Source organism: Ochotona curzoniae, unplaced genomic scaffold (genome assembly GCF_017591425.1).
Source record: "Ochotona curzoniae isolate NIBS_2020 unplaced genomic scaffold, NIBS_Ocur_1.0 contig_883, whole genome shotgun sequence".
NCBI lineage: Eukaryota > Metazoa > Chordata > Mammalia > Lagomorpha > Ochotonidae > Ochotona > Ochotona curzoniae.
This window is the reverse complement of record NW_024466599.1, coordinates 20198901-20213465: the sequence shown is the minus strand read 5'-3', so window position 1 is coordinate 20213465 and position 14565 is coordinate 20198901. Positions and strand designations below refer to the sequence as shown.

At 45.3% G+C, this 14565-nt stretch overlaps 1 protein-coding gene across 1 annotated transcript in view; it reads right to left on the bottom strand.

The window, feature by feature from the left end:
• Positions 1-1510, bottom strand: part of CLIP4 (CAP-Gly domain containing linker protein family member 4) — a 78289-nt gene extending 76779 nt beyond the window's left edge. Inside the window, exon 1 of the mRNA XM_040993972.1 lies at positions 1268-1510. The gene's annotated coding sequence lies outside the window, so the exon portion shown is untranslated. The remainder of the gene's footprint in view (positions 1-1267) is intronic.
• Positions 1511-14565: the final 13055 nt, after the last annotated feature.

The window sequence follows — 14565 nt, the reverse complement described above, 5'->3', positions numbered from 1 at the left end:
CATGTAAAATGCAAAGCTGTAAAACTTCTAGAATATGACAGAAGGTGACATTTAGATGATCTTGTGTATAGTGGTGACTTTTTAGCTGGAACACCTAAGGCACAATCCATGAAAGAATGAACTGATAAATTATATTTCATGAAAATTAAAAAGTTATACTCTGGGAAAGATCCTGCTAAGATCATGAAAAAAGGACAAAGAGAAAAGTTCTGGTAAAAACACATACATGATAAAGAACTGTCATCCAAAAATATACAAAGAACTGCTAAAATCCAAAAAGCTTTGTTCAGTTTTTTAAATGAGTAGATCTTTACAATGAGTGGAAGAAATAGGCATCCTACCAGAGAAGACATACAGGTGGTGGATAAGCAAATGAAAAGATGCTCACATCATATGTCATTAGAGAACTATAAATATACAATGAGATATCACCATGTATCAACTGAAATGGCTGAAATCCTAAACAATTGCTCTCCTAGGCATTTAGCCAAGCGATTTGAAAACCTAGATCCACACAAAAGTCTTCACATGAATAGCATCTTTATTCATCATCTTCCCAAACCAGAAGTAATCAAGACCAACTTCCATAGGTGAATGGATAAACTGATACATCTCTACAATGGTACATTATTCATTGATTAAAAAAAAAAAGCAGCATGTGCTCAAGCCGTGAAAAAACATGAAGGAATCTTAAATTCTGAAATGTTACTTGGAAAATGCCAGTTTGAGAAGACTCCATACCATAGGATTCCAATTTAAGGCATTCTACACAGGGCAAAGCTATGGGGACAGTGAAACAATCCGTGGCTGCAGAGGTTAGAGAAAGAGAGGGGTGGGTGATTGGAGCACAGAGATTGTTAAGGTCAGAGAATTGAGTCTGTTTATGCCCGTAGTGGTACAGGGCTTCATGGGTGTCGTTTATCAAAACAACCCATAGAATGTATAGCACCAAGAGTGAACCCTAAGGTAGGATATGGCTTTGAGTTAATAGTAATCTATCAATTGATTATCAAATGAAAAAAAATGTGAACTGTGACGTATGTTTAACACACCATTCGAATCTGTAGCCCTGTGCTGACCTTGTGGTCAGGTTCTTTTGTAGAAAAGGATGTGTTTCCATCAGACACATCTAAATGGCCTTTGGGTAAATGTCCAGTGACCACGACCCATATTTATATCTCTAAAATACCCAGTGCTCCAATCAGCACACATAGCACCCTCTCAGTTGGGAATGAGTTCTATCAGAGGGCGACGCGGTAAGACTTACCCAAATCCTGCGACTGTCTTCTCAGTGTCACAAGGAAATGAACACTCAGGCCCTCATGGGTCTTTCTGAATAACAGTACCAGCTGCTTAGGGCATTGTCTGCTTTATGGGAATGTATGGGTTTTCATTATGGGCTGCCTGGAGTCCCTGTCCAGATTCCAGATTCCAAGCAGGGAAAGCCTGAGTGGTAGTGGTAGCTTTGGCTTGCTCCCTTTGATGGAGTCCTCCTTTAAGTGCATCAGCCAGTCAGGGTCCAACAGGCAGCAAATACATAATAATGACATGACCTTCAGTGCTATGGATACCAGATTTAAGGGGCTAGAGGCCAGTCATTGTTACCCTACCCTACCTCTGAGAGTGCCAGCAGCAATGGCCAAGGAAGAAAAATCATCAGTGGAGTCAGGCCCTGCCAAGGAAGAATCCCAGAGAGCTCTAGGAGACATCTCTAAGGTCCCAAGCCATTAAGGCCCCTGGCCATCCTGAATCCCAATCCAGAGTTCCTTCCATGTCAGCTTTCCTAGAGCTTTGTTTAATTTCTTCGAGTGGGAGAAGTAAAAATGACTTCCAAGACTGGGTGTTCCGTCACTAAGAAGTAAGCTCCAATGGTGTCCTGGATCCTATAGGACACAGTCATAATATCATATCATGGTATCCTGAATGGCAAAGTCTGAGGGAGTGGTAGCCCACCCAAGACATGAGGGCATGTCAAAAACAATGTAGAGGCCTGCGCTGTGGTGTACGCATTGTGCTGTGTTGAGCTACCAACCATGACATTAGCATCTCATTTGAGCAACAGTTTGAGTTACAGCTGCTGTACCTCCTATCCAGCTCTGTGCTAACGTGCCTGGAGAAACAACTGAAGATGGTCCAGGAACTTGGGTCCCTGCCACCCACATGGAAGACCGACATGGGCTCCCATCTTCAGCCTGGCCCAGTTAGTCATTTGGAGAATGAACTAGTGGATGGAATCTCCCTTTTTTCTCTTTTTCACTGTAGTTGTTTCAGATAAGTAAGTAAAATTTTTTTTTAGAGGAAACTATTATTTTAAAAACAGGTGGAAAAGTAGCATTAAAAGATGAGTTTATTTGATGCAAATAAAATGTTGATACCCATGCATGGTTGTTTCATAATACGAGTTTTCCATGGTCATTTGAAGAACCTACATATGCATGGGTTTCAAAATGTTTTGCACCAAAAATAAATGTCTCTTTTAATGTCATGTTCCATGGACTCTGAATTACCCTCACAACCAGGTATTTTCGGCTATGATGTTGTTACTACCAGAGGCACCATTTTAGAGGGCAAAATTATTTCATCTTTGCCTAAATGGCCACTTCAATTAGGATGAGGCTGCAGGAATTTCTCTAATAAGAGGTAAGTGGGTCCAGTGTGCTTTGAAACGATGCTGTCTGCTGATACCCTCAGAACTAAAATGGGGCCACAGAAATTGCGGAGTCACTGTTGAGTTTCTCTTCTACAAGCAGGAGCCACCCTTCATGCCATGAGAGAACAGCTTTTGGATGCTCTTCCACTTGTGGTGAGACTTGGGAAAGTCTAACTGCCTTCATTTTAGCTGCAGAGGACCTGCGGAAGCATTTTCCTCTGCACTATAGAAGTATGCCTGACATCCTTAGCACAGTGTGTGGTTCCAGCTCTTAATGAATTGCAAACCTCATCAATGTCCAATTTCTGGTTTAAAATTCCAATTTTCAGAATCATGTATGTGCTTAAACATAAAAAAGTATTGAGGTAATGGCAAAAGAAACATTGGAGAAATTGAGAAATGTCACCATTTTTTTTATTCGTTTATTACCAAATTCTTTTTTTAATGTATTAATTTCATTGCATTATGTGATACAGTTTCATAGGCTCTGGGATTCCCCCAACCCCTCCCCATACCCTTCCCCCATGGTGGATTCCCCCACTTTCTTGGCAGTATTACAGATCAAATTCAGTTGAGGTTCTTTCATTGCAAGCATATGCCAAGCAAAGAGTCCAGCATCTAAAAATGTCACCGTTGTCGGGCGTATCAAGGTGAGGGAGGGTGGAGCTGCAGGGACTCTGAATGGGAAGCCACTAGTGAAGAGCTTGGCAAGATCACAGTTCCTACTAAAATAACCCTGCTGGTTGTGACAGAAATAGAAGTGACAGGTGCCGAGTGGCTTTTCCCTCCCCTCTTTCAATCTGAACTTGAGTTCTGAGTCATTGTCTGCGTAATAGAAATATGTAATCTAGAAGCTTATACTGCTCCATCTTAAAAAAAAAAAACTAGCTAACCTATAATCTCTAGAATTTTCTATTGTCTTTTTTATATTGATTATAATCATTTCTATTTGCAATGAATTTGTGATTCCTCTTTTTATATCGATAACAATAATTTCTGTTTGTAACAAAGACTCTAAAAAGTTTATCTCAAAGTACATTCAGAATTGTACACACACACCCCAGAAAAAGCTGGAACTTGTACTAGGTTGGGATGTCACATAAGATATTGTGGGTCCTCTCACTCAGAGATGCTGACTTGACTGTCTGCTCAACAGATGATCCACATCTCCATGTCCATGCACGCAGCACATCTCTCTCTAATGGTCCCCAAAACATGAATCAAGAACACCATAGTAGATTCTACAGGTAGTTAGAGAAGGATCTAACAAAGACATGACTTTCAAAGCTTGGGAAAGCCACCAAGGGCAAGGCAGTGCTAACAGCATATGTCACCCTGCCCCAGCCTGAAGAGGGGTGATGAGAGAGAGAATTATTTCAGGACCCAGAGGGGATGACTATGTGGAGAGGGGTCCCTCATGGATACTGTGGTCCTTTATGAGAATGGTGTAAAAAGAATGTGGGAATCAGCACCCTAATTTACTCCTGCCTGCCCAATGATACCCTCTGTCTTGGTCAGCTTTGTGTTGCAACAAAATACCTGACACAGGCTATTTACAAGACAAGAGAAGTTCACTTAGTTCACAGTTTGGGAGGTTCAAGGGTACAGTAACCAATCGGCTCAGTACTGGTGAGGATCTCATGATGGTGGGTGGTGGGTAGCAGTGGTGGGAGCCCATGTCAGGGTAGGAGGCCGCATCTCAAATCAGGAGCAGACAGCAAGAACAGGTGCAGCCAGACTGGCTCCTTTGACAACGGCCCTCCCTCTGGAACAACCAGAGGATTGCATGGGAGAAAAACTCACACTTCCAATGATGACCCAAGGACCTGCCACTTTTCCCCACCTCCCCAAGTGCCCCCACCTCTCAACATTCCCAACTGGGGAATACACCTGGGCACCTTGAATAAACACAAATATACTGACTGCACAGCTCTGCCCACAGGGAGCTGCTCCCAGGACAGAGAGACGTGTGGGGACACAGCTGTGAGGAGCGAAGCTGCAGGGGCTAAGAAAAAATCTCACATCCAGAACAACTGTGATTTTTCCTCCTTTGGCCGTAGGGTTAGTACCGGGGTTAGGCTTCTCGCTGACCGGTGCGCTTTCTCTGTCTCCCCAGACCAGCCTCTGCTTTCTGACACAAAGAGGATATTTGCAACAGGAATGTGAACAAGTTTCATCCTGATTCCTGGTGATAAAACATTGTGTGCTGACCTCTTGAGCCCCAGTCATTGGTCAGGTAATAACTTGGAGGAACACACACGGTAAGTCCTGGGTCCAGGCTCGTGATCTTACCGACACCTGGCTGCCTATAATTATTGGAGCCAGTTATAAATTTCACAGTCACTGACTTCAGTGTGCAAAAATGTGATTTTCTCTATTCTCCTATAATTGAGTGTAATTTCCGCCTGGAGCCTTCATTCTGCCTCAAAGCAGCGAGAATTTAATCCAGTCACTTTCAGATAAACTCATTCAAATTCCGTTTTTTCTTACTCCATTCAAGTTTATAATTCAGCCACAATTGAGCTGAAAACTCTTCTTTCTTTGGTCTCCTGATCTCCTCCCCCCCTCAACCCTAAAATTGAATCTAAGCTCTCCAGGGCCTACCCAAGATGGCCATCTGCTTCTTGGTCTTAATTTGCTCTGTCTGGCTCTGGCCATCACAGATGCCAGGTACCCCACTGAAAGGTGGATGGTCCATGGGACCCAAAGGGATTCTCAAAGTCTCCCCATTGAGAGTGCAGTGCTGTTCTGGGCCAGCTCACTGGCTCTCCCCTGTAGCTGCTGAGTTTTATGCTCTATGGAAACTTTCAAGACAGTATGGGTGCCCTCCCATGCCACCATGCCCTGTGGGGACCTGCACCACATTATCTTGTGTCTAGACCCCATTCCTGCTCTACCATATCAAAATGACATGGGAAACAGGGCGGCTGTTTGGGGCAGTGGCCAAGGTACCACTTGGGATGCTCCCATCCCATATTGGGGTCAAGGTCACGCCCTACTCCTGACGCCAGCTTTCTGCTGATGCACACCTCGGGTGGAACCCAGGTGATGGTGGCTCAAGCACTTGAATCATCCTGCCACCCACAAGGGAAACCTGTATTTTGTTCTTGCCTCCTGGATGTCAGCCTGATTAAACATTGGATTTTGGAGAACATTTGAGAAGTGAATCTATAGATGGAAGATCTTTCTTTTGCTCGGTGTGTCTCTCTGCCCTTCTGGTAAATAAAAAAATAATAACTTTTTAAAAAAAGACAGTGGAAGGCATTGCTCCCCAGGACTTGCCGGTCTGTTGGTCTGTGTCTCCCCAGCCTCAGCTGTGGCTAATAGCAGAGGCTCAAGCACCTTCACTTTCAAAGGAGGCACTGAGAGCACAGGGGGCCCACACTTAGGTCTGACGTGTGGCTGTGCTCTGCACTTCTCCCCCACTCCAACTCTTCTGCTCCTGGGTCCTGGTGTAGCTACACATCAGACACCAACGGTAACTCTCGGCTCTAAAGCTCCATCATTCTTGGAGCGGCTTCTAACCAATAACCGTGGCTGCCTGGGCATTGAAGAAAGGCACTCAAGGCACACCAGAGAGGAAAAACGGGTCCATTTACATTCCCCATCCTGCTCCAGGGTGCTCTGTCTATTCCAATTGCCTGTGTCACATGTGGGGGGCCACTAATGGGTGGCCCCGTATTGTTTCACAACTGAAGTCAGTTCACTGCGAAGTTCTAAAGTCCAGGTGCAGTTATTAGCTTAGAAGCCGTCCTGGGAGTAGAGCAGCAGGGAATCGAACCAGAGCTCCAATCTGGGATGTCAGCATTGTGGAACAGCAGTGTAAGCCGCTGCTTTCAATGCTGGCACCAAAACATGTTCTACTTAAATATAAACTCTTCAATTAACCAGTGGCTGCAAACTTGAATAAAGTGCCATTTTTTCCCCCTTTCAGATGAGCAGGAATCTTTTTAAAGGACAGTGTCCAACACTGACAAGCGTGCAGTAAAGTGAACACGTTTTCACACGGCTGCTGGAAGTGAATATGCCCCCCTTCCCGTTTCTGGAGAAGAATAGCACAATTTGTGGCAAAAGCATTGTCCGCGTTTACTTTTAGGGAAACTTAACTGCCACTCTATGTGTGGCTGCACACAGTGACCGACTTCCAGAAGACCACAGCCTGGGAGGATGGGGTGGGCAGAGTCGCTGCAGAGTGGAGCACCCTGACACTGGCGGCTGTAGCAGGTGACTGGGGCAACACCTCTAGCTGTGCATCGTGCTGACTGTAAGCACCCCCGATTTCAGCTGCTGGAGGCTTCATGGTACCTCCACAGCTTCCTCCCCCAAAACCATTAGCCCAATCCAATGGTGGGAGGAAATCACCAGTGGAGCAACATTCTATAAAACACCTGATAAGTATTCACCAAATTCCAAGGTCATCAATGCAAGTCTGCAAAACTGTCACAGCCCCCCAGGGGCTTAAGGAGATGTGACCCATTGGATTTCTCCCAAAAGCACCTTACGCCAAAACTAAGGAAATCTGAATAGCGTTAGCAGCACCAATTAATAGTGATGTATCAACACAGATTCCCGAATTGTGACAAAAAGCCTGCTGGAATAGGCAATGCTAATAACAGAGCAATCAGGCAGGGACAAGCAGGAATGGGAAATACTGTACTTTTGTGCAATCTAGAACTGTTTTTGAAAAATAAAATCTTTGTAACTTTTTTCTATGTTTAAGTTTTGATTAAGCAATTCTGCCTCCCAGAATTTGTCCTGAGAAAATAATCGCACAGGGGAAGGAAGACTTACCTACAAGGGTATTTTGGAATTATTTATAATACATGTAATCTTAATGTTCAATAATAACTGTCTAGCCAAAGAAATTTATCTTTCCTTACTTCAATGGAATGTTGTGGTCATTAAAAATGATGTAAAGAATATTTGGTGAGATGAATATAAATGATGGCATATTAAGAGAAAAACTTAGTTATTATAAATTACGTGTCCAGTATTGAGACAGAAATGAGTTAGAAAATTATTGCCCTAGTTCGGTCCTTGGGCTTGGGGGCAACTGACGCTCCCTGCAGTGTGGCGACTGTGGGGGGTGCCCCTGCCGGGTCGGACCCAATGCGGGGGACTCACGCCAAAGACACTGCCACAAGGCAGTGAACGAGTCCTCGGCCTCCCCCAGGGCGGCCAGTGCACCAAGTGGTGCCAGGCTTTGCCTGCTGGCCGCCCGGAAGGGCAAACTCTGGGGTTTTCAAGATATATAATTGCTGCCTGGGTCACTCATGACTAAGACTAGGTTGAGTGTAGGTGCAAAGTGAATTTTCGGGTATTCTCAGTGACAGTGTCATGAAAGATACAAGCAGGCAAGGGGACCAAGACCTAGTGGTTTGGGGGAAGTGTCCAGAAGATAATTTTAGTAAGACAGATGCAACAGCTCAATTATGAATACAGAAATGGGATATTAGTATAGAACATCACTGATCACCATATACTAGCCCACACCGAAGCTATGGATGGGGGCCTCTTTGGCAGTGTTGGGTACCATTGCCCGACTGAGTGTTGGAGTTGTGGAGTGGTCACATTTGGCAAATCAAGACACTCTCCAGCACACAAGAGAACTTGGGCTGGGGGTAGGTTCTGTGGGGTTGTGTGGGCCCAACCCTTTGGAATACAAATCCCCCGGGTTAGTTCCCAAGCTGGGGTTGCAATGGTCTAAGCTAGGTGTGACCACGACATCTGCCATCACTCATGGGTAAAGGAATCCACAACAGTCAGGGTAGGTCAAGGCAGCAGCACCCAAATGTGCATCTTTAAACAGGATGTGGGGTGGGCCGGGCTGCCACTGGAAGGGGACAGAAGGGGCAAGGCTGAACAAACCTTAACTCACAAGTAACAACAGAAATCAGGTTGGAGCACAGCTCATGCCAGGTAGGTCCTTGCACATACTGATCTGTGTGAGGCAGAGGCACTAAGCCACAGCATCCAAGGGGCCACGACAAGTGAGGGGCTCTGCCAAACAGAGACAGAACAACCACCGGCCTACACCTGCTCTATGGCAGGGCAGAGGCCCGGTTGGGGAAATAACAGGACACCCTAGCTGGGTTGAGTTTCCCACCAAGGAGCGCATGGGCTGGAACTGAGGCTACATTCTGATCAGGATACGATCGTAATCTCACTTGGCACAATTGTGGACTGGGATGGGAAGCACCAAGCCAGGCCAAATTCCAACACCATCTGGTGCTCTGGAGGACCGGGGAGGGTTGTGTGACAGACTAGGTTAGGTCTCAGCCCTTACTGAACCATGTGTGAGCTTGGTAGGGGTATGGAAGAGCCATGGCTGGGTTGAAATATCCAACAACAAGAACCAGCTTGGGTCGGAGGCCAGGCAGGAAAAGCCACTGTTCCTCCTAGGATAGCAGGCGAACTGAGTAGTGCTGGCTCATGGACCCACTGGTATGCGCGAAAACTGGCATTGGGACAGGTTCTGGTGGAGGAGCCCGGGCAACTCCTCTGGCAGGACACAGTCCCATGCAGGTAAGCGCAACAAGCACAATAGGGAACAACCCAAAACAGGCAATGAAAATTATCCCACTGGCATACACATGGCATGGGTTGGGGGCAGACCAGCCTGAATCTGTTCACATTACCTTCTGGTGAATCCGAGCACCAGAACAGAGTGTGGGTCGAGCCAGGTTCGGTTGCAACACATACCAGTACACAACAAGTAATGCCAAGGTGAGATGAGCCGTACCAGATGTGGCTGCAGCACACAACCAGCACATGTGACAATCAGGGAGGAGGCAAAGCCAACAGGGGAACGTGGGCACCCCTGCTGGATAACTACTTCCATTGGAAAGTGTGAATACGGATGGGGGCAGTTCAGACTAGGCAGGGCTATAGCACCTGTGGGCCTCACGGTGAGCTGACTGTTCTGACTGGTGCAAGTTAAAATTAGAGTGGGTTGAGGGGTGTTTGGGCTTAGCCACAGCATTAGCTGGCAGAGGCTGGTACTAGGAGCCAATTCTGACAAGTCAAATGCCAAAACTACCTGGAGACTGCATACTCTAGGAGTGGGTGTGGCCTAGTAGGGAAATAGTGGGCACCTCCCTCAGGGTTACCACCCTCACTGGACAGCAGGAAACCCAGGCTAGGAGCAGGGGTGGCTTGACAGAAAGGCACCTGCCAGTGGGTGTATGGGCTGGATAATAGGTTGGTTGGGTTGAACCAGGCTTCAATGTCCATTGACGTGTGCGAGAGCTACTTGGGATGTGGGACAGACTGGACAAGCCTGCAGTGCATACTGGCAAGCATGGGAACCAGGGTAGGGGGCAGAACTGGTAGGGGTTTTGGGGAGTCGCCTCAACTAGGCTGCAGCTCCAACTGGTTTGCATGAAGACCGAGTATGAAGTGGGTAGAATCGAGCTGGACTACAACACCCATTGGTTCACAAGGAAGACAGGGCTGGAAGCCGAACGGACCCAGTAATCGCAACGACCAGCATATGCATAAGCTGATTGGTGTGACGAACAGTGTTGGAGTCTGTACTAGCAAACTCACTCAAGAATCAGATCTGGGATCAACTCAGATGAAGTTTCTTTGGATATTTCTCCAACTGAACTGCTGATCTTGGAACCCCAACCATCAAGAGACTGTCAGCCAGTGGACTCTGAATAGGTTTCATTACGGTTGGGACGGAGAGATTGGCAGCAATCCAGAACTGATGAACTATCAAAACTGTATGAGCAGGACCCTTGGAGCGCGCCTCATGTTGGGGATGGGGGATGGGTGGGAGGTAGGGTGGGGCTTTCCCCTTTGTTACTCCCCTAACCCTACATACAGGGCAAAATGATTATATTAGTGTGGAAACAATGATATTACCCACTTTCACCCTGTAGCCCGTGACCCTTTGTACCCTAATAAACTAAGATTATTAAAAAAAAAAAAAAAAAAAAAGAACATACAAAACAAAAGGAGTTCCAAACAAGAGTCTAGAAACAGTGGATGGGTTTGTTGATGAGCTCAATACCTCCTCCCTTATCCCATATGACCCTCAGTGTACAAAGTCTGATGCCACTAATAAACTTGGGCTTTGACCATCAAAAAAAAAGAAAGAAAATTATTGCCCTTTCAGCTTATTTTGATTTATAATTTTGTTGGCACGGTATATATTGCTACTTTGTTGTAGCCAAGTGCCACATGACAAAAAGCTTATCATGTTAACATTTTAAAGTATACATTCCAACAGCATTTAGTATATGCAGAACATTTTGCAGAACATTTTGCAAATCTCTACCAAGTTTGGCAACATTCTCATTTCCACCTTGGCAGTAACTTTCTCCCTCAACTCAGTCACCAACACTCCTGAATCTACTTTCTGTCTCCATTCTGGAAAAGTCTGTGGAATGTGACCTTTGTGTCTGCCTTCTTTCCCTCAGTATCATGCTTTCAAAGTTCGCCCTATAAACCTGGGTCATTTTCCCTCGTATTCCCCCATCTGTTAATCCGTGTATCAGTAAATGTTCGGGTTGCTTCCCCCTTTACCATGGACTATACAGCTATGAGCAGTCACATACAAGTTTCTATTTGACCATTTTGCCTCTGTAATTGAAAAAAAAAAAAAAACTGTTCCTGGAAGTAGCAGGTTAAGCCCTCAACTCTGATGTCCGCACTCCAATTTGGGCATCAGTTCAAGTCCTAGTTGACTAAGCTCCTTACTAATGTTCCTGGGAAAACAACAGAAGATGCTACGAGTGCTTGAACCCATGCACTCAAAACGGGGAGATCCAGAAGCAGCTCCTGGCTGCAGCCTGGCCCAACCCCAGCTGCTGCTGCCATTGGGGGAGTGGATCAGGATGGAAGACCAACCTCTCTCTCTTTCTCTCTCCCTCTCTCTGCAACCCCCACCGTGGTGTGTGTGTGTGTGTGTGTGTGTGTGTGTGTGTGTGTGTGTGTGTGTCTTTCTCTATTAATCTACCTTTCAAATAAAATTAATTTGTCAGGGGGTGGGAGGGTGAGGGTGGAGGAGTAGGGCAGTGTTGTGGTGAAGCCACCACCTGCAATCCTGGCATCCTGCACGAGTGCCGTACAAGCTCCTGTTTGAGTCCCAGCTGCTCTACTTCCAATCCAGCTCCCTGCTAACACATCTGCGAAAGCAGTGGAAGTTGGCACAAGCGGGAGAGCCAGATGGAGTTCCTGACTCCTGGCCTAGCCCCAGTTGTTACAATAATTTGGAGAATGAGCAAGCAAATGGAAGATTGTCTCCTCTCTTTTTCTCTGATTCTACCTATATTTGAAAGGGAGATTTTACAGAGAGGAGAGACAGAGAGAGATCTTCTATCTGCTGGTTCACTCCCCAAATGGTCACAATGACCTGAGCTGCTCCAAAGCTGGGAGCCAGGAGCTTCTTCTTCTAGGTTTCCCACTAGAGTATTGGATCCCATGGACTTGGGCCATCCTCTACTGTTTCCTCAGGCCATGAGTAGCGGTCTGTGTGAGAAGTGGAGCAGCCAGGACACAAAATGGTGCTCATGTGGGATGCTGGCTCTTGCAGGAAGATCAGCATGCTGTGTCACTGTGCCAGCCTCAATAAATCTATTTTTACATCTTCTTTAATAAAGCAATAGAAATTAAATCTGAATAACTATTATTTTCCACCCACAAAACATGAAGTGAATTAGATGAAGCTTTGCAAGGCTTTGGTACAATAATATTGAATATTAGCTAGTGTTTTACATTTCCCTTTGGCTAGTTTGGAGGGAAAAGGTGATTTTTGTAATTTCATCCACAATTACTGAAGTTCATAATATCTTGTGTCATGCAGGCAATGATGAACTAAATGAAATTTGCATTTAACTCTCTCGATGTAACAGGGCTGTATTCAAAGCTGCTAGTCAGCACTAGAGGCAAGCTAGTTCATTCTCTGGACAAATCCTCTTAGAAATGTCAAGTTGTTCATCCAAAGCTTATGAAGGGTGAGGGCTCAGCCCAGTGGTGAAGATGCCAGTTTAGATAGCTGCATCTGTGTTGGAGTGCCTGGGGCCAGCCACAGCTCCAGCTCTTGATTCTAGCTTCCTGCTAGTGCAAGACCCTAGGAAGCAGCAAGTCATAGTCAAGTTAATCCAGCTAGCTCTAGCAACGGTTGGCATTTGGGGAGTGAACCAGTGAGTGGAAGTGCTCTCGCTTTCTCTCTAATAATAATAATAATTTAAATGCTAATCATGTGGGAATACCACTCAGTAATAAAAAGGTATGAACTATTGACGTGTATGACGTAAATGATACTCAATACAACCATATTGAAAGAAAGATTGCATCCATTTAAATGCTTAAATGGCTTCCAGTGTTGCATAAAAATTGGTAGCATATTATAACCATCTTTAGCTGGTCATTTGCTTCAGGGCCACATGAAACAAAATAGCAAAGAATTTGTTTAACCTGAACAGCAAGAGGTGACAGTGTATTAACCAATGTTTACTAACCATAATTATGTTGTAAGTGTCATGGTTTGACCTATGGTGTGTTCCAGATTGATTGATTTTCATGATTTTGGCAGGCGGGCCTAACTCTCTCAGCTGAGTGCAGCCATCCTTAGTGGCTGGCTTCCAAAAGAACAAGATGTGGAGAAATCAAAGCTGTGTGGCTTCTGAGATAGCTCATGTTTGATGTTTTCCTTGGGCTACTTTAAAAGGAACGAGTGATTTTTATAATTTCCCCCACTATCACTACATTTCTGAAGAGCATTTTACAGCATGTGGACAATGATGAGGAAAGTAAAAATGGTGTTTCTTCTAACAGGGCTATCTTCAAAGCCACTGCTCAGTGGTGGAAGCAGAGGAATTCGTTTCTTAGACCACCTGGGAGTTGGACAGGTCCCCTTAGGAGTGTCCAGCTTCTTTCTGGTCCCTTGGAGCCCCACTTTGCAGGAAGCCCATTGCCGTGTTGGAAGGACGTTCGAACAGTGCCATGCATTGGTCCACGTGAGAAGCAGCTGACGCCTCCTACAAGCAACCAGCAAGGAACCACGACCTTCCACCAGCAACCAGGCCAATGGGTTACCTCCGCACCGCTCGGCCAGGCCAGGCAACCCAGGCTGGCTGCAGCCTGCACTCCCACATTCCTCCCCGCAGGAACTGCCAACACCCACAAGTCCCAGATATTAAACATTTCCAGGATCCTCAGATATTTTTTCCCCTCCAAAACACATCAATAGCTCTTCCCAAAGACAACAATTTTTAAGAGGTGTGTAACTAGGTTACTGCTGCCTGTTTTCGAACTTCATATAAATGTAATCCTTCAGTATATTCTCTGTTATGTCCAGTGTCTTTCACACACCATAATACTTTTTGACATTTAGTCACGCTGTTACGTAGTGTTCCTTTTAGTGCTGGGTGGCAGTCCACTGTGCAATTAATTACACTGACTCTATTTCCTAACTCATAGACCTTGAGATCATTTCTAACTTGAGGCTATTATGAATAGTTTCTATGTCTATATTCTTGTAGCAGCATCTTTGTAGACCCGTGTGCTTAATTCTCTTAGGTAAAGTCTCAAGAATGGAATTGATGACTCTTAAGAGGAATATTTAAGTGTTAGCTTTCCATATTGTACTATTTTACATCCCCACACAAATAGTGGGTTTCTTTTGCTTTTTTGTTTGAAGAAACTACAGTCTTAAAAAAAAGAAGAAGAAAAACAAAAGCCAATCTCAATGAGAAATGCATGGCAGTGAATAAACAATTATTGGGCTAGTTGAGAAAGTCAGTCTCCAAGGTACAGAGCTGTCTGACCACTGATCCTCCAGACTAATATTTCAATTCTGATGGTTGATTTAGAAATAACATCAGCCACTTAGATCAAAGGTTTTCAGAGAGATGAGTTGAGCAGTGGCCCACGTCCCGGGGGGAGAAGCATTTACATAAATCATC